This window comes from Mesocricetus auratus, unplaced genomic scaffold (assembly GCF_017639785.1).
Source record: "Mesocricetus auratus isolate SY011 unplaced genomic scaffold, BCM_Maur_2.0 Super-Scaffold_100003, whole genome shotgun sequence".
Lineage (NCBI taxonomy): Eukaryota > Metazoa > Chordata > Mammalia > Rodentia > Cricetidae > Mesocricetus > Mesocricetus auratus.
In genome coordinates, this window is record NW_024429188.1 from 50,055,074 (window position 1) to 50,075,123 (window position 20,050).

General features: G+C 42.0%; 1 long non-coding RNA gene and 1 pseudogene across 11 annotated transcripts in view; one reads left to right on the forward strand and one right to left on the reverse strand.

The window, feature by feature from the left end:
• The window catches only part of LOC106022575, a 54,585-nt gene extending 36,248 nt beyond the window's left edge, over positions 1–18,337 (reverse strand). For 2 of the 11 annotated variants that reach the window (XR_005876800.1, XR_002381485.2), the window contains exons 1-4: positions 12,309–12,606; positions 10,638–10,733; positions 9,836–9,935; positions 94–180 (exon numbers count right to left, since the gene is read on the reverse strand). This is a non-coding gene — a long non-coding RNA (uncharacterized LOC106022575). Of the gene's footprint in view, positions 1–93; positions 181–9,835; positions 9,936–10,637; positions 10,734–12,308; positions 12,633–16,987; positions 17,183–18,146 lie in introns of those variants that run through there. The other 9 variants (XR_005876793.1, XR_005876795.1, XR_005876798.1 and 6 more) reach the window with 9 other exon arrangements.
• Positions 2,674–3,290, forward strand: LOC101837840 (annotated as a pseudogene).
• Positions 18,338–20,050: the final 1,713 nt, after the last annotated feature.

Here is a 20,050-nt window from a genome sequence, read left to right on the forward strand (position 1 = left end):
ACTATATATTGAAAAAGGCTAGAAATCCCACATGGTGACTACTTTCCTTTTGTTACCAAATGAGAAACCTCACCAAAAGTATTAACAACTTACCAAGACTTTCTAATCCCCTCCCAAAGGTGTCTGTCCATGGAAACAATGATCCATCCTGGTGTGCTGGTGAATCTTGAGCAGGACAATCTGTGGGGCAGATCTTAAAAGTTTATCTTGACCAATGACAGAATTCTGGCTTCCCAGCAATCTGCATGTTCAACAAGCATCCCAGAGTGATTTGATATGAAATCGGATGTTATATCACAGTAGTTACCCTCATCAGGAAAGTATAATCTCATAAACTGTCATGGCCTGGGGCTTGTGCTGAGGCAGAAGGATTGACATGTCTTAGACCAGCCTGGGCTACATACTGAGTTCTTGACCACTTCGCCAACCCCTCAAAAATCCCAAGGTAATAATAATCTTTAAAATGATAAGGATTTCAGTGGACATTAAAATTTATTTTTATGTAGATAGGTTTGAATCAAATCTATATCTATAATCTTGGGATATTTCCAATTTCACCAACTATAAAAATAGAAAAAATGGGAAAAGGTTAGGTTTATTCCTTAGAATAGCTTGAATATTTTAATATATTTTCACATAATGGATAAATGTGAAGTAAATGTCTGATGCCTGCTAGAACCACCTTCTCATTAACTAGACAAGCCCAGTAAAACACTGAGCCACTTGCCAAGCTTTTATCATGATTTTAGACTACATTCTTAATAATTTCACTGGACCAAAGGGCTCAATTTATGTCTTCACAAGCAGCATAATTTGTGACAGCATACTCTAGGTTTGGAATCCAACTTTCATTTCTTTCCTCCCTTGGCACCCACATAGCCACACCAGCCTTCTCATTTCTCCCTCGCTCTACTCCCTCTATCCAGAGTAGTTTATTCCCTGGCACAACAAATGAATGAATAATTAAATACATTTAATGCAAATAACTAAAACCAGTATTTTTATACTTACTATACTTTTGTCTGTTAAAAGATGATTTATTTTTATTTTATGTGCATTGGTTATGTGCATGTACATCTGTGTGGAAGTGTCAAATTCCCTGCAACTGGAGTTACGGATAGTTGTGAGATACCATGTGGGTGCTAGGAATTGAACTTGGGTCCTTTGGAAAAGCAGTCAGTGCTCTTAACCACTGAATTATCTCTCCAGCCACTTTTTTTTGGGGGGGATTTTTTCAAAACAGGGTTTCTCTGTAGCTTTGGAGGCTGTCCTGGAACTCACTCTGTAGACCAGACTGACCTCAAACCGCCTGCCTCTGCCTCCTGAGTGCTGGTATTAAAGGCTTGCACCACCAACGCCCGGCACCCATTTTTTAAAAAATATTATCCCTTGACACTCTCATGCATGTATAATGTTTTGTTCATACTCCCTTACCTTCATCTCCTTTCTATGCTCCCTGTACACCTTCCCAGAAAAGTTAACTTTGGATAGGCAAGGTGGCATAGGTCTGTAGTCTCAGCATTCTGGAGACTGAGGCAGGAGGATTATATGGGAGGCTACAAAACAAGACTGTCTCAAAAACTACCTAAAGGCTAGAGGGCTGAGATCACGGGTAGAGTGCTTGCCAAGCACACATAAGACTGAAATTGACTTCGGGTAGAGGTACCAAGTAATTATACTGAATTGAAAATGAATGTGGACTCTAGACCTTGTACTCAAATCTGTTCTCTGTGGCTTCATTAGCCCTATCTTTGAGTGGGGGCCGGCTTTCTGTATCTGCAGTCTAATAACTTCCATTCCATATTGCTGATTAAAATAGCCCAACACAACATGTGATGGTATTTGTATGTTATCCCCAGCATACAGAAGGCTAAGACAAAAGGACTGAAAGTGATGGGCAGTGGCGCATGCCTTTAATCCCAGCACTCGGGAGGCAGAGACAGGTGGATCTCTGTGATTTCAAGGCCAGCCTGGACTACAGAGCGAGTTTCAAGACAGCCAGAGCAGTTACACAGAGAAACCCTGTCTGGAAAAACAAAAAACAAGCCAAAAAAAAAAAAAAAAAAAAAAAAAAAAGGACCGAAAGCTCAGGCCACTCTTAGCAACCTTATCTCAAAGGAACATAAACAGAGACCCTAAAAGGTACCAAACCTTCATTTAGTTATCAGGAGATGGTATGGGATTCACAACTCTTGGTTCTGGACAAACAAAACAAAAACAAAAAAGAAACATACAAACAAAAAACCCTGCTGCCTTTTCATAATTATATTACCTTTCCAGTTATTTAGCAGTAAATGAAAAACAGCAGTTGCTCTATCAGAAGTGGCTAGTCTCCTAATCTCCAAGACTCCCCAGTATGGGAGGTAAGATGTCAAAGGAAAAGCCAAAGAATCCCAAGTATTCATGGTTCTAAGGGGGCATCCTATTGCTAGTATGTTTACAGTTCCTGGGTGCTTACCGTAAATAGTAACCCAAAAATCTAGCAATTTGGCAAAATGCAGGTTATTGACTTGTCATTAAGTGTGGGTGGCACCAGTTAAAACTGATAGGCTTCTTCTGTCTTCATCAGAAGAAAGAAATCATCAGCCTAAACCTCAAGAAGGCCAGGTAGGTGTCAAATTTGAAGGGAAACCTGGTGTGCGGGCTGTCTAGGCGGTGATCGCCGCTGCTGTCATGGTTTGACCGCTGAACTGCATCGTCGCCGTGTTGCAGAATATGGGCATTGGCAAGAACGGAGACCTGCCCTGGCCTCTGCTCTGGAACGAATTCAAGTACTTCCAAAGAATGACTGCCACCTCCTCAGGTAAACAGAACCTGGTGATTATGGGATGGAAGACCTGGTTCTCCATTTCTGAGAAGAATCGACCTTTAAAGGACAGAATTAATATAGTTCTCAGCACAGAGCTCAAGGAGCTGCCACAAGGAGCTCATTTTCTTGCCAAAAGTCTGGACGATGCCTTAAAACTTATTGAACAACCAGAGTTAGCAGACAAAGTGAACATGGTTTGGATAGTTGGAGGCAGTTCTGTTTACAAGGAAGCCATGAATCAGCCATGCCATCAAGACTCTTTGTGACAAGGATCATGCAGGAATTTGAAAGTGACATGTTCCTCCCAGAAATTGATTTGGAGAAATATAAACTTCTTCCAGAGTACCCAGGGGTCCTTTCTGAAGTTCAGGAGGAAAAAGGTATCAAGTATAAATTTGAAGTCTATGAGAGGAAAGACTAACAGAAAGATGCTTGCTGTTGACTTCAAGTTCTACTGCTTTCCTCCTAACATGATGCATTTGTACAGGACCATGGAACTTGTGTTAACTTTAGATCTATGGGTTATTCTTTCTTTAGGGAGGAGTAGGTGGGAAGTATTTGTTTTGTGGTGCCAGAGATTGAACCTGGAAGGAACCCTGTGCATCCTGGGCAAATGCTGTACTCTAAGCTACACCCCAAAGCCATGCCTCAGCCCCTGTATAATTCTAAACAATTAGAATTGCTTTTCGTTTCCATTAATCTAACTAAGTTATATTAAACATACTCTAAGGAACACCACTTGCTATAAAGTTCTCAATGCCCTTCCCGTGCATCCTCAAGTGGCTCCCCAGCAGAGACCCTAAAGACATAGAGCCCCTGAGAGCATGAGCTGATATGGGGGCTCATAGAGATAGGAGTTAGATGGATAAGCCAAAGGGCAGAAATGAGTTTTAAACCACAGAGCTGGAACTCAGACTTTAAAAGAAAATTAGATCAAAGTAGAGACTGAATTATTCTGTGCACATCAGACTCTCGGCAGAGTTCTGTTCACTCAGACAGAAAATGGGTAAATTGAGGGCTCCATTGCGCTCCATGGAGATGGGAGCAGGTGGAGGATTATGTAAGGTCTGGAACATTTAACTTCTCCCTTTCTCGTCTTCAGTGAGATTCCAAGGGATACTGCAGTGACAGAACAAGAATAGGCTGCTTCTACCAAAAAAAAAGTTAAATAATGGCAAGCATAATAGCTGCTGTTAAGTATTTAGAGATAGGGGGCTGGAGAGATGGCTCAGCGGTTACGAGCACTGACTATTCTTCCAGAGGTCCTGATTTCAATTCCTGGCAACCACATGGTGGCTCACAACCACCTTGAATGAGATCTGGTACCCTCTGCAGAAGGCTGTATACACAATAAAGAAAGAAAAAAAGAATTCAGAGATAATGAATTGAGAATGGATATTGCTTGAAATGAAAATTAATAAGTTAGAAACGAACTAAACTTTATGAAGATGAAAAAAATGAAAATTAAAATGCCTTTCCTATCTCAGCAGGGTTTGTATCATCAGGCCAAAAAAAAGTTGTATTTTCTGACCTGCCTCATAAATTAATACAATCTTTTCTTAAAAAAAAAAGAAAGAAAAGGCCAGGCAGCAGAATCCTAGGGTTCAAGTTAAATAGTGTCACTATTACTTACCACCAGTCAAACACTACCAGTTTTCTTGTGTAATAGTGGCCAGAAACCCTGAGTGAAAGCTCTCTCACCATAAATGGGGGCAAGTCTGCTGCCTAGCAGACCTGGGGGCACAGAAGACACCTTAAAGAGTTTGAGCTCTCTCTTTATTAGGCAATCTAAAGCTGGTATTTACTACATTAATATCTGCGTAGTCATACACAGCTGCTGTTACTCAGTTATTATAATGTGTTTAACCCATAGAGCCAAGGGTGGGAGAAGGAATGTGGACATGACTGAACAGGAAAATAAATGTTAAGTATAAACTGTAGTCAAATGCCTATACTTGCCTAGTTGGCAGTGCCTTTCTCTTGGGGGTTAAAAAAAAAAAAGAGCTCCCTCTGCCATGCTCCAGGCCAGCTCTTTTCTAAATGACTATATTCGGCCTCCAAGTTCTGCAACCATCTCTATTTACTCCACTTCCGTTATGGTTAGTGCATTGAAGAGTAAAAGGACTTTGTCAGATGTAAAACCCCTAAAATTTTAAATCAAACCCTGCTTTAGTGAACAGATTTGTGTACCTATGCGCACTCAAGTCCAAGGCACTACCAACCAATAATAAAACCTCATCTCAGTGTGAGTAGAGACTGAGGATCTGAGTCAGTATTAAAGAGTACCAGGCTGGCTGGGTGATGACCACACACGCGTTTAATCTCAGCACTCAGGAGGCAGAGGAGGCGGATCACTGTGAGTTCAAGACCACCTGGCCTACAAGAGCTAGTTCCAGGACAGCCTCCAAAGCCACAGAGAAACCTTGTCTTGGAAAACCAAAAAAAATAAAAATAAAAAATAAAAAAATACCAGGTTGAATGTATACAAGGCCTTGTTCAACACCTTGACTTTGTAAAGTAAGAAAAACAAAGTCATCCATAATCCAAAAAGTCCCAACCATTTTTCTAACTACTGTCATATGTAAGTATAAACAGGAGGTCTGATTTTCATAGATTACTCCTGATTATGCTGCCTCCACTTTCCAGGTGTCAGGATTACAGGCATGGGCCACCATACTCCACTTATTACCATCTTTCTATTTATTTTCTTATAGAACTAATATTCCCTTTTCCCAGTGAGACGTCACTCCATACTCTTAGAGATTAATAAAGGAAAAGCTCTTTAATAGCACTCATCCAGAAAGGAGTCTACCTTAAATAGAGTTTACTAACTTACATATCCATCCCACCTTATGCTTACCCATTCCACAAATGCTATCATTCTTAAACCTCTCCCTGGTCCCAGTCCCAGGTTACAATTTGAATATAAACAGAGATTGAAGATTCAGTCTGGCCACTTGGGCAATGGGAAATTTACACAGCAAAGACAGTGCCAGGGTTATTTCTTTCTCTCTTTCTTTAGGATGTGGTGGTCGTGGTGTTCTTTTTGAGACAAGATTCAGGCTGGCCTTGAATTGGCCTCTGTCTCCTGAGTGCTGGGACATAAGGGATGTGTGCCACCCCTAACCACCTAGCCAGAATTATTTTTCTTTTTTTTCTGAATTATTTCTTAAATACACAAATGTTTTCTTTTTTAATATTTTTTATTATTTTAATTTTAAATAGCTTGTTTTACATGTCAATCCCAGTTCCCTCTCCCTCCCCTCCTCCCGCACGCCCCCCCACCCCCCATCCTCCCACCCTATTGCCAATTCCTTCCACATAGGGGATATCTAGAGTCTGTCATTTCACTCAGGGCAGGGTCCAGGCACTCCCCTAAGAGTCCAGGCTGAGAGAGCATCTCTCTTTGTGTTATGGACACAAGATGTCTGTTAGTATTCCAGGGATAAACACTGATCCACTGCTCAGGACCCCATAGGTAGCCCAGGCCTCCTCACTGACTCTCACATTCAGGGGGTCTGGATCAGTCCCATGCTGGCCTCCCAGCTGTCGGTCTGGGGTCCAAGAGCTCTCCCCCTGTTCGGATCAGCTGTCTCTGCTGGTTTTGCCAACCCATTCTTTGCCAATTTGCTCATCGTTCCTCTCTCTCTGTCGCTGGGTTCCATGGGTTCAGTTCAGTGTTTATCTGTGGGTGTTTGCCTCTGCTTCCATCAGTCACTGGATGAAGGCTCCAGGATGGTTATAGACATCAAGTTCACTATCAGGAATGGGCATTCGAGGTGGTCTCTCCATTGCTTATCTTGCCAGTTGGTGTCATCCCTTTACATCACTAGAGGTCACACTGGTGCCTGATCTGTCTTCTAACCTTACAAATGTTTTCTTTTCAAATACCCAGAGTGTTCAGAGTAACAAACAGAATTAAGCTTTTCAAGAGGTAACCTGGGACGTGAAAGGATAGGACTTAACTAACACTGTCTGTGATCCTGCACTGCTCCCTTGAGCTATTAGAGGCAAGCTCTTTGGGAATGCCCTAATATGGAGTTTAAGTCAGGATTGTCTCCTTTATTATGGAAACCAGCATTAAAAGATGGTCTATCCTAAACTAGGCGTTGGTGGCAAACGCCTTTAGGGAGGCAGAGGCAGGCAGATCTCTGTGAGTTCAAGACAAGCCTGGTCTACAGAGCGAGTTCCAGGACAGCCTACAAAGCAATACAGAGAAACCCTGTCTCAAAAAAGAAAAAAAAAAAAATCAATTACGGGGCTGGAGAGATGCCTGTTCTTCCAGAGGTACTGAGTTCAATTCCCAGCAACCACATGGTGGCTCACAACCATCTGTTATGAGATCTGGTGCCCTCTTCTGACATGCAGAACACTGTATACGTAATAAATAAAATCCTTTAAAAATTTTATTAAAAAAAAAAGATGGTCCATCCTAGTGAATAAACCGCCGGACATTAGTGGCACATGCCTTCAATCCCAGCACTCGGGAGGCAGAGGCAGGCGGATCTCTGTGAGTTTGAGGCCAGCCTGATCTACAAGAGCTAGTTCCAGGACAGCCTCCAAAGCCACAGAGAAACCCTGTCTCGAAAAACCAAAAAAAAAAAGATTATAGGGTTTCTGCCCCTCCATTTAAATTAAAATGATAAACACAGAGGTAACCAGAGCTCAAGATAAAAATAAACAGCATTATGGATTGTGTCTTTTTTTCTTTCCTTATTTTGTTTTACTTTTTTTTTAGAGACAAGGTTTTTCTGCTTAGCCCCAGCTGTGAAAATTGCCTGAACTCAAGAGATCCATATGGCCTTTGTCTGCTTCTGCCTACCTGGGAGTGGAGTGTACCACCTCCTGCTGGCTTTGAACTCTTACCTAGGAGTGAGGAGTGTACCACCTCCTGCTGGCTTTGAACTCTTACCTTGGAGTGAGGAGTGTACCACCTCCTGCTGGCTTTGAACTCTTTTCTAATTGATCAAAGGAAAACTAGTAGCAGGGCAAATTTAAAATCCTATTACTAGACTTTCAAATGCTAATTACACCTTCATTGGTATTTTATTTTAGCCTTTTATCCAGTAGGAACTTAGGGAACCATTTGCCCTAGAGGCAGAAAAAGAATGTACCTCTCTAGTAAAAGGTACAAAGGGTGTTTTAACACCTTTCCTTCCTTTTGCTATTTTTGGCAAACAATGAGCAGAAGTCATTTCTTTCAAAAGCAAAATGGTTGCTTATCCAGCTACTCTATCTAATCCTTTCTGGGTGAATACTGCTCTTAAGTATTTATTTAGGCTATGCTAATTAGTATTCCTCTCTGTTTGGAAGATACTGGTAAGAATGGAAAGAGGCTATTTTTCGGGCTGGAGAGATGGCTCAGAGGTTAAGAGCACTGGCTGCTCTTCCAGAGGTCCTGAGTTCAATTCCCAGCAACCATATGGTGGCTCACAACCATCTGTAATGAGATCTGGTACCGTCTTCTGGCGTGCAGGCAGAACATTGTATACATATTATTAATAAATAAATAAAATCTTAAAAAAAGAAGCTATTTTTCTCCACTTTTATGAATCAGATACAAGAGAATAAAACAGTAAGCTTATGTTTTATTGAGACAGGATTTCTCTGTGTAACAGCCGTAGCCCTGGCTGTCATGGAACTCACTCTGTAGACCAGGCTGGCCTCCAACTCACAGAGATCTGCTCGCCTGTCTCCTGAGTGCACCACCACCTCCTGGCACAGAAAGACTTTTAAAACCCAACAATTAGGGCCGGGCGTTGGTGGCGCAGGCCTTTAATCCCAGCACTCGGGAGGCAGAGGCAGGCGGATCACTGTCAATCGAGACCAGCCTGGTCTACCGAGCGAGTTCCAGGACAGGCTCCAAAGCCACAGGGAAACCCTGTCTCGAAAAACCAAAAAAAAAAAAAAAAACCAGTGAGGACCTGAAATAAAGTGGTGGAAGAAACCCAGCGAGCAGTTTGAAGAATAAAACTGTAAGGCCCATCCCCATTTCACTTCTAGTTTGTTTTTTAACTTTTTTACCTTTCTTACTTCTGACTTATAACCCTTTAACTATTTCCTGTAGCAAAATGAACACAACAGACTCTCAGGGAAAGCACCAAACAGTGCTTTTGCCTCGGGCTAGGGGCAGGTTAAAGTCTTATTAATATCCCACCGACTAGCAGGACAAATCTGAGTATGTGAATTACTTCACACTCTTGGCTTCTTTGGTTAAAAATTAGAAACTTAGATCAGGCCACCTCCTAGCACACCATCTGTGGTCTCCTATCTCTAGCTGCTAACTCGATTTGCTATGGCTCAACTAACTAACTGCTCCCGTGCCACAGATGAATCCAGTTCTTTCAGCAGCTCCTACAAGAAGAGCTGCTACTTGAAGGGCACCCAGGAGTGCTTCTACAAACAGGCTTTATACAAGCGCAGCCGTTGTGCATGAAGCAGAGACATCTCTGCAACTAGATATAGAAATTGTGTAGACCTGCACTTACAACCCGACCCCGTCTCCACACCTCTTTCTATAAAGCATGTAACTAATAATAAATGTTTTGACATGATTTAAAAAGGAAAGTCAGTGCATTAAAAAGTTAGGGCTGGAGAGATGGCTCTGGCAATTAAGAGCACTGGCTGCAATTCCCAGCACCCAAATTGTGGTTCACAACCTACCCTAACTCCAGTTCCAGGAGACCTCGTATGTTCTTCTGATATCAGCGGGCACTGAAGGAACATGGCACACACACTTGTAGGCAAAACACCCATACTCATAAAAATAAAGGTTAAAAAACAAAATCAACATAATTAATTGCCAGGCCAAGTAGCCCATGCTTGCAATCCTAGCACTTTGGAGGCTGGGACAGGAGGAACAGGAATTCAAGGCCAGACCCTATCTCAAGAAATACAGTCTTCTTTTCAAAGGAGGGGGTGGGTGATGATGTAGTTCAGCTGGTAACGCATTCACTTAACATTCAGGAAGCACTAGGTTACATTCCTTGCACTGAATAAAAACAAAACAGGAATGGTGGCACAGACCTGTAGTTCCAGCACTTGAGCAGAAGCATGGGATACGTTCAGTCATCCTCTGGTACATGTCAAGTTCAAAGGCAGACAGCTAGGGTTCTAAGCACCAGATCTAAACAAAACAAAACAAAAAAGCTTTAGTGCTCACCGCTAACATTAGGCACAGTTGCAAGGCATTAGGACAGCACTTGGCTAGCATGTCTAGCATGTACAAGGGCCTACTTTCCATCCCCTGGCATTGCTAAACCATCAACCCAACCGTAGAGACCAAAGTCCAAATATTTGCCTTAGCCTACTTTTCTTACTCCTACTTCCTACTCCTCCAAAGTCCTTCCTTTCTGCATTCTCACTGCAAAGTCATGGTATGGGCAGGGAGGAAAGTGGGAAGGCATCTAGGCTTGCTATGTCCACGTGCTTCAAGTCATTATTAAGGATATATTTTAAAGGGAAGGCAGGCCATCCTTTTGCAATGCACTAAATAAAACTACTCTTCCTGGAAGAAAACAAAAGGAAAATGAATTGTCTAGAGTTAGTGCTCAAAACTAGATCCTGAAGGACAATTAGTAACTATAAGACCCTGAGAACCCTCCTAGCATATCTAAAACAACAACAAAAAAGACTTGCCAAAAGCAACATTGAGCTTCTCCCCCTCACCACCATTTTTTTGGGAGAGGTTATTCTGTATGTATCACAGGGTAGCTTCAAACCTATGGTGATTCTCATGCCTCAGCTTTCAAAGGCTGTGATTACTAAATGGTAATGAATGTGTTTCTAAACCGATAAACAGAACCAGGTGGTAGGTAGTTCCACACACCTTTAGTCCTAGCAGAAACATGCATATCTCCGTGAGTTCGAGTCCAGCCAGGTGTATAGAGTGATTTCCAGCACAGACTCCAAAGCCAGATTAATCCTGTCTCGAAAAACAAAACAAAAGTTAAAATGATCTCTGGTGAAACATAAAACCTTAGCCAAAATATCCAGAGACAAAAATGTTTGGCTCATTGCCACAGAAAAGTATCTGCAAAAATGGGGATCCCAGGAGGTACATGGCTTTATACTATTTAAAGGGTGATTCTAGTAGTGACAGTGGCATTGGGGGCGTAGAAAGAGGAATGAAAAAAAAACAAAATGGAGCATTGGCAAACACCGTGCTGTTAGGATGATGTTCAGATCTAACTAACACCCAGGCCCCACACCAACGAAGCAAATGTCAGCAGTACCTACAGTAGAAACATGTAAATCCCAAGGCCTGAAATCCAAACACAAGAAAGCATTCTCTTGAAAATCCCTGAGAAAATAGATAACTAGAAAAAAAGTGTCTGCCATTTTGAAGAAGCAATTGACAGTTAACAACCCATAGAGATCACTTTAGCAGACACACAAATGTTTGTTGATGACTTATGTATTCATCCAGTAAATATTACTGAAGCCTACTAATATGCCTGAATGAGCTTTGCAAATGAAATTTCTCCTGCCTGCATGAATTCTACAGTTTAGAACATAGGAGAACAGGCATGTGCACAGACAGAACACAGTATGATAATAAGTGCTATAAGATTCATCAGGTTGTACTATAATAGCTGATGTAAACTTTCTTCCAGGATGTGCTTCTCCAGGCTTCTGGGAATTGTAACAACTGGAGAAGGGAAAAACCAGTGCACAAATCAAGTGTTAAATACTTTGTAAAATCGTGTGGCCATTTCATACAATTCCACATTTTCCTTAATTCCCACTCCTAGTTAGACTGCAAGAAATGCTGGCATGGGGTGGAACGCTTAAAGACAGACACAGAACTCGAAAAACAACGTTTTAAATCACCTCCGTAAAGCACGACACCCCTTGCCCAGCGTTCCTTTTATATTTCAGCCCTTCAAACCCACTGCATACAAGCCCTATTTAATACTCTCTACAGCTAGAAAAATGCTGAAAAGGGAGGTTACAACTAACTAGGTTAAAATCAGAGTAAGTAGTTGAAAGCAACCTGGCTCCTTTACCACCCCTCCCCACAATCCACAACCCAGGCCTATAATCCTGGTACTTGGGAGTCTGGGGTAGGACGACCTCCAAACTGGCAACCTGCCAGCATTACATAGGGAGCACCAGACTAGCTTGAGCCACCTTAGTGTTCCAAAAATAAGTAAAAGATAAATATACAATTAAGTAGACAATCCCAGCACTTGGGAGGCAGAGGTAGGCGGATCTCTGTGAGTTCGAGGCCAGCCTGGTCTACAAGAACTAGTTCCAGGACAGCCTCCAAAGCCACAGAGAAAACGTGTCTCGAAAAACCAAAAAACAAAACAAAACAAAACAAAAAACAAAGCAAGTTCGAGGCCAGCCTGGTCTACAGAGTGAGTTCCAGTACAGGCTCCAAAGCTACACAGAGAAACACTGTCTCGAAAAACCAAAACCAAAAAAACAGACTTAACATTTTCACTCCCTTTTTGAAAACTGGATAACTGTAAGAGTCTCTTTGAGGAGATTTTACCACTGTAAATAGTTATCCGGAAATCCCACCATCTGTCACAGGCACAGCAGCAAGAGCTGAAGGCAATTGCTTCAGCCTCTGGCGCCCTCACCCCAGTCCCTGTCTCGGCGCCGACGTCGTCATTTCCGTTTCGCGGGAAAAGAAGCTTCCTTAGGACGAGGGGGAGTGAGGGGAGGGAGGCTCAACCCGCGCATAACCTGAGACTACATTTCCCGAGGGGCCGTGGTGACAGAGGCCCTAGACACGATGTCACCCGGAAATGGATCCTGGGCCTTCAACTCGTGCGAGGAAGAGGTCTGGAGCCAAGAGAAGGTCCAGCACCCCGCTAGGGCTCTTTAGCAAAAACTAGTTTGCGGGCAGAACAACTTTACAGCTTTAAACCAGGATCAAATGCGAACAGCGTTTAGGAGGAGGGAGAAGACCTAGCGTTCACGTTCGTCTCGCCCATGTCGCTTGTTGGAAGTCAGCCAAGGCTCCAGCAGCCAGGCGGCATAACCTCACACAAGGGCGGGGGCGGGGGCGCGGGGGACAGGGGACAGACAATGCCAGAGAACAAAGAGTTACTTTCACGAGGTCACTGCTGACCCTCAGAATTCCATTTTGGGGGAAGGACTTTAAAGCTGAAACACCCAGAATAACCGTTGGAAAGCATCTCGAGTTTATTTCATGACCAAATTGTATATTTTAATCCAGACAAGTTGGGGAAATGTGCATTTTGAAAGATAAGCGGTGCCCGGTACTGCACACCCACAGTTCTGCAAGACTTTAAAAACAAATGCTCCAAATCCAGCCACAGTTCTGCAAGACTTAAAACAAATGCTCCAAATCCAGAGTATCCATCAGCAAAAGTTGAAATATCATTTAGACTTTTGCACAACTTTTAAAGCAGTGGCTCTCCCCTTTTATTAATTTCCCCTATTGGGGTTTAAAAATGAAACATTGTCAATTAAGTTAGTTGTCAGGATTAACTTCAGGGATGGTGGGGTTTCTGCTTTGGGATTTTTGTGATGAGGGAAATGGTACCCTGCCCTTCTTGATGGTGCTCTCTCGTTGTATGTTTACAATATTCTTCTAGCCAGGTCTAAGTATTTAGACCACGTAGATAAGCAAAGTGACTGAACGCAAACCAGAATACAGCCCTTACTGTGACGTGTAGATTGCTCCCTTCAAAAACAACTACAAAAAAAATCTGGTGATGATTTTGTATGACTTGTCTGGAACAGCAAATCTTGATGTTGTGGCAAAATTTTTGTTATTTTGAAACAAACCAAAAAGAAAACAAAAAAAGTTCCTTGGTTCAGATGGTTTTACTAAAACAATATGGAATTGTTCTGTGTCCCATAATGGATTTGTTGGCATTTACATTTTAAAAAAAATTTTAAGTGAGGAGTGGATTATTTAATGAATCATGTGGGGACTGGGGACATTACTCCCCCTTTTATTTTTAAATTTTGTTTGAACTGTTGAAATTGGACCATAACAGTAGAAGGATTTGTCTACCCTCCTTAGTCAACTATCTAGGTGAATTGGGATCACTATTTAAATTATTAGTAGATGTCCTTTAAAAGGGACATAACCATTAAGTACCTTTGAGAATCATTTAAGGATTGTAAACTATACTACGTACCACCACTTGGTTTCAACATTATTTTTAAGAAAGGGGCTCATGCTGCCCAGGTTGGCCTCAAATGAAGCATGATTGCCTTGAACTCCTAATCCTTCTGTTTACTCCCTGAGTGATAGGGTTACAAACATGCACCACACCAGATTTTATGCTATGCTGGGGGTTGATTCATAGATTTGCTCATACTAGGCAAGTAATCTACCTACTGAGCTACATTCCCACTCTCCCACACCATTTTTTAATATGGCCTAATGTTTTCATTGTTGTTGCACTGGTTGGTGAGTGCGTGCGTGTGTGTGTGTGTGGGGGGGTACATGTGGAGATCCAGAAGTTGAGGCGTTTGCTCTCTCAACCTACCATGTGGGTCTGGGCTTCAAAGTACTCAGGCTTGGTGACAAGCACCTTTAGCTACTGAGCTAGGCCAGCAAATTCAGCAAATGACAATATATTATTGGCAATTACACTGAAGGCCCAGTTTGGGGACCCCACTATCTCTGAGTTCTCTATTTTATTTGGAAATAAGAACTGGGAATAGCCAAATACATTGGTAACAAAGGAGGGAGGCATAGGGGTCATGTTTCTATCATCCTCAACATTATCAATTTTGATGCCAGCCTGTTATAAGACTTTGTCTCCAAACAAAATACATACACATTTTTTCAAAGTAATTTTTATGTATCATTCTTTTACATATTAAATGAACAAAAATGAAAGAAAAATTCAGTACCTAAATGACTAGATGCAAAGTATGACATAAATTTTAGGAAAGATATTACAACCAATATTTATTCAAATTTTACTGAATAACTCTAATTCTGGAACTTGATAAAGAAATAGAAAAAAAAAAAAAAACAGGACAATATAGCTCCACAGGAAGACTGCCACACAAACCTGGTGACCAACCTGGATTCAATTCCTGGAACTCACATAATGACGGAAGACGTCAGCTTCACAAAGTTGACATTTAACCACATTCATACCACGGTACAAATGCCCTCTCCCCAGAATAGTAAATTTTTTAAAAAGCAGAAATAAAATGAATAAAAACTAAAGACTTACTAAATAATTTACTTAAAAAGTATAATAATTGCACATATGAAAGCATTGAATGACAAATGTAGAAATATACACATTATAATGTTAAATGGAAAATATAATATAAAATAGTACATATATGATTGACAGTATAGATGATTGCAAAGAGAAGCGAAAACTAGTGAACAGTGAGTGTAGTTAACAGTGTCTCTGGGTGATATTAGCTTTTTTTTCTCTAAAAGGTATTTAATTTCTTGTTTGGAGACCTATTCATTTGTAAAGAATGTAAGAAAAAAAATTAGATCTGACCACATGGTATCAAATCTATACTAACCAAAATAACATGAAGTAGTTATTTATACATGTTATAAAATCTGAGTAATAGAATACTAATGGGCAGTAAAGTTAAAATTTCAACAGATATTAAAATATGAAAATATCACATGAATAAAAATCGAACTGAGAAACATACATAGAAAAAGAATTTAACCACCAAGTTTTAAAAAAAGGTAAAAAGATGCTGATTTTTACACAATTTATCTAAAAGCACAATGCAGTACTTGAGTAAAAATTGGCACAACCTTTTGGGGAAGAATTTGGCAATTATTTGATTAAGTGTTAAAATATTCATAATATTTAATATAATAATTCCATGTAAGTGGATCTATTCTAGTTAAATAACAATTTAACTTTTACTTTTTTATATCACCAACAAAAGTCCATCTCTACTATTATAGACATTTGAGACAACAAATCAATAAAAGGCTTTCAAAAAAATCTGCAGCAAACTCTGGTTGCCTTGAAGTCTGGGACTAGATCATAACTCAAGCAAAAACATGGGTGTGTCCAGCCTGCTGCAGTCAGCCATTTTATGCACTCTGCAAAACAAAAATTACAGAAGAGAACTGTATATAAGGAGAGCCACTCCCAGAGTTCCCAAATTAACTATTTGTCTCCCCTCCTTGTAAGCAACCACTATGAACTGAGGTAAAAGCAATAAACTGTTTCCTTTCTTAATGCTTTGTTTAAAAGTTTATGATTTCAGACAAAAATTGAAGGCACACCCTTAAATGATCAGGAATGTGTAAAAGAACAAGATTATGAAACAATAAAACGTGGAGAAATGCCCAGGCTTAATCATTTAATTGGCTATAAAAACCTTAGACAAATTAACCTGTGTTCCTCAAAGTTCTCATACTATCTATTCCGTAGGATTGTGATTATGAAATAAGTTAAAGCACTATGTAAAACCTTTACACTAACACATTGTGCTAGTAAGTACTATAGACCTGTACATATTAGATAAACAGGCCCAAAGAATGGAATAGGAACAGCAAAAGATTATTAACAGGATTAATAGAAAAGATCTCATTCTAAAATTCTGTACCCTTATATCTAAAAGCTAAACTTTAACAAGTAACTGTAGATTTTCACTAGCAATCCACAAAGGCACAATAGTTCAGCAATCAAACAAAACGAAACAATCAACCTCCAATTTCTCAGCTTTACCTCAGATCAAAACATAAAGTTGTACAGAAGGAAAAAAGAGAAAGGGCATAAGCGCATTTTATCACTGCCTTTACTTTGGGTGCTCTGCCGTGTCAGTAAGGTCATTTGCCTCTTAGGTTTCAATCGCCTATATTTTGTAGGGGAGAAAAAGCCAAGCGTTTTAAGTAGCCATATAGTAGGAGCCATTGTAGTCACTGAGTTCGGCTACTCTGGTGGGGGAAGTCTGAGAACCAAGATCGGCCAGGATCATTCAGGAGTCTTATGAATAGGCTTTGTCTGAATGTTGGGTGGACATTGCGACAGCAACCTTTTACAGCCTTTCTATCTTCTCTACATTTTAAAATTCCCATTGTGAGTCTGGCCAGGGAGAGACTTAGATTCTGGAATGATTTTCACCGGGCTTGACCGCAGCTTCCAAGTCAGACTGACCCCTTTCAAACTAGAAAAGTAGATTTGCCTCTCTGCAGGTCCTCCTAGCCTAAAATGGCGATTTGGACGAAGGACAACTTACCGAAGCCCTCGCTATTTCGCAATCTTAATTAACAGAACGTTGCGCGCCTCCCGCCCTCCTAGCCAACCATTTGGCTACACGCAAGCGCACTTCTCCATCCCCTGCTGAACTCAAATGTTCAGCGCGCTCTCACTTACGCATGCGCACTTTGATTCCCGCGCAGACGCCTTTGCTTGCAATGAGCATGCGTGGTTCCACCTTCTCGCCTCTCTGCCCCACCCTTACTCAAGGGGCCACGATCTCCCGTGCCAGTGAATCGCCACCCCTTATGTCATGCTTTCTCAGAGTACTTGAGCGCCACCACATGGTGCTATGATTCCTCGCTTGGGATCTTAAAAGTTCACGCAAAGCGCGCCTGTCTTTACTAATCTCCCCTTCCGCGCGCGCGCGCGTGTGTCTGTATAGGTATATATTCTGCCGGGTGTATCTGCACATGTTTCTCGCCAAAGTTATGCCCGGGTGACCAAAGGGTATCCTTAGCGACATTACTTAACAGGGTTAATAGGGATAAACTATCTAAATTGCATATGGGAAAAAGGTGTTGTAGGTGACAAAGCATATCCCAAATCTAGATACAATCCGCTAACATACTAAGGGAGAGGCTACAGGGTCCACGGATTCCCTTGATATAGTAAAAACCCTCCAGCCTGAACAAAGACAAGGAAACCTCTTATGGCAAACCACTGAATCAGAGCCGGGCATGGTGATTTTACTTGTAATCCCAGCTTTAGCAGAATGGCCGAGAGTTCGAGGGCCGCGAGTTCGAGGCCCGCATCCGTCAGTCTCACTATGCGCGTGCGCGCGCGTGCACACACACACACACACACGGGGCACGAGTACCAAAAACCCAAACAAACCAAAAAGCAGATAAAGCCTCATCTTTTTGATACTCTTGCAACAAATAAGGAGCTCGAAAGTTTTTTTTTCAATAGGATGCCAAGGTTAGCAGTGATGCTCAAGTGCTTCAAACCTGCTTAGAGTCTACAATTCTCTTTTATAACATCAAGTAAATGCTCAACATCCTTTTGGAGGGCCGGGGCTCTATTGGCGTCCAGTTTTCCCTCCCGTTAAAGGGGAGAACGCAAATTAAGGATCTACCTGGCTCACGTTCCCTCTGCCGCCCTCCATGTTACATTTTTGCCCTTCGTCGTTCCTTTACCTCTTGCTGAAGTGAGTGTCGCAGCGAAAATTCTTACTGCTGGCAGTGCCGAGAATGTGGAGGGAGCGGCGGGACAGAGAGACGTGCCTGGGTAGCAGTAGCCTTGAATTAACTGCAATGAACCCCATGTACGAAACCTGCTACACTCGCAGCCTCTGTGCTGATGCCACAAACCCACACACTCTCCAGGAGTGCTGCAAAGCGCTCTGACGCATGCGCCCCGCTCTCTCCTCCTCGTCCCCCCTCCCCGCCTCGGAGCGCCCCTGCCTTCACTGCTGGTCCAGTACCCAGGTCCCTAGCCCACCCTGCTTTTCCCTCCTCTCTGTCCACACGGTCCTCCACCACCCACCTCCTCCTCAGCTCGTTCTGTCGTCAATACCTCTCCCATCTTTCCTAATTTACCATTCCATTTATCAAGTCTCACAACTTATTCCCTTCCTGACGCATCCTCTAATTCTTGACCTTCTCTGCCTCTCTGGAACTCTACTAAGTCCCTGAGTGTTTCCTGTTGTGCCTAGTATTCCAACTGTTGTGTGTGTGGGGGGGGGGAGATTGAACATGATGAGTGCCTGTAATTCCAGCATTTAAGAGAAGTAGGCAGCAAGACGAAATGTTCAACCTCACCTACATAGAAAATTTTAGGTCAGTCTGGGCCACAAAAGATGCTGGAGAGAAAAACAAAAGCCCACACTCCTCCAAAAAGGGGAGGGGAGAAATATATGAGTGCAGATTTAGTTGTGAACCCAAGTTACAGAAACTGGGAGATAAATCTTTTCCTGATACCTGGAACCAGGACTTTGGGGGCAGGCTGTTTTCATTCTCAGAATGGTGTTTCTTGTGGGGAATACTAGTAGTTTTTAAGGGTTTCATCCCCCCCCCTTTTTTTCTTATTCATTCCTGAATTTTGAGAGATTACGAAAACTTTAATCCGACTGGCGCCTGTCTATCTAGCACTTCATTAGAATGGATTTTCACGGAGAGCACCAGAAGCATACAAGTAAAAATGGACTCTTTGGGGAGCGGGGGTGGGTGGGTGGACGGGGCACAGTTGCTATGAGCAGAATAGAAGCAGAAGGTAGGGCCATAAGACATAGTGCGTCATCTAGTGGACAGACAGGTAACATACATAAGAAACTCTAAGACGTTTTCCTCTCTAGTCACGTTCCAACTTTGACAATTCCCTCCCTCATTTCTGAAAAAGCTTTTTTTCTGAGGGAGAGAGGAGTGTGATGGAAAAGCTCTTTTTTTAAAATATGTATTTGTATTTCATATATACTGGTGCTTTGTCTGCATGTATGCCTGAGTGTGAGCGTATCAGATCCCCTGGAACAGGAGTCACAGACAGTTGTGAGCTGCCATATGGGTGCTGGGAATTGAACCCGGGTCCTCTGGAAGAGTAGCCAGTGCTCTTAACCCCTGAGCCATTTCTCCAACCCCGGAAAAGCTTTTTTTAATCAAATTTGAACAATAAAAGAAGCTAAGTTTGCCTGGAGTCCACTGTGGAAGTGTTAGAATCTCAGAACAAAAGTTGTACTCTTACGGAATTAAGACAGACTGTTGTTACAAAGCTCGAATTAACACTATTCTGTAAAACTACCTTGGTTCTGTCTAAAGATTACATGTAAGAGCATTCTTCTAGATTAGCATTAGGGGAAACAACTTTTTTTTTTTTTTTTCCGAGACAGGGTTTCTCTGTGGCTTTGGAGGCTGTCCTGGAACTCACTTTGTAGACCAGGCTGGCCTCGAACTCACAGAGATCCACCTGCCTCTGCCTCCCAAGTGCTGGGATTAAAGGCGTGCGCCACCAACGCCCGGCTGGGGAAACAACTTTTTAATAATTTATTTTTATTTAATGTTCATTGGTGTTTTGCCTGTGTGGATGTCTGTGCCAGGGGGTCAGAAAC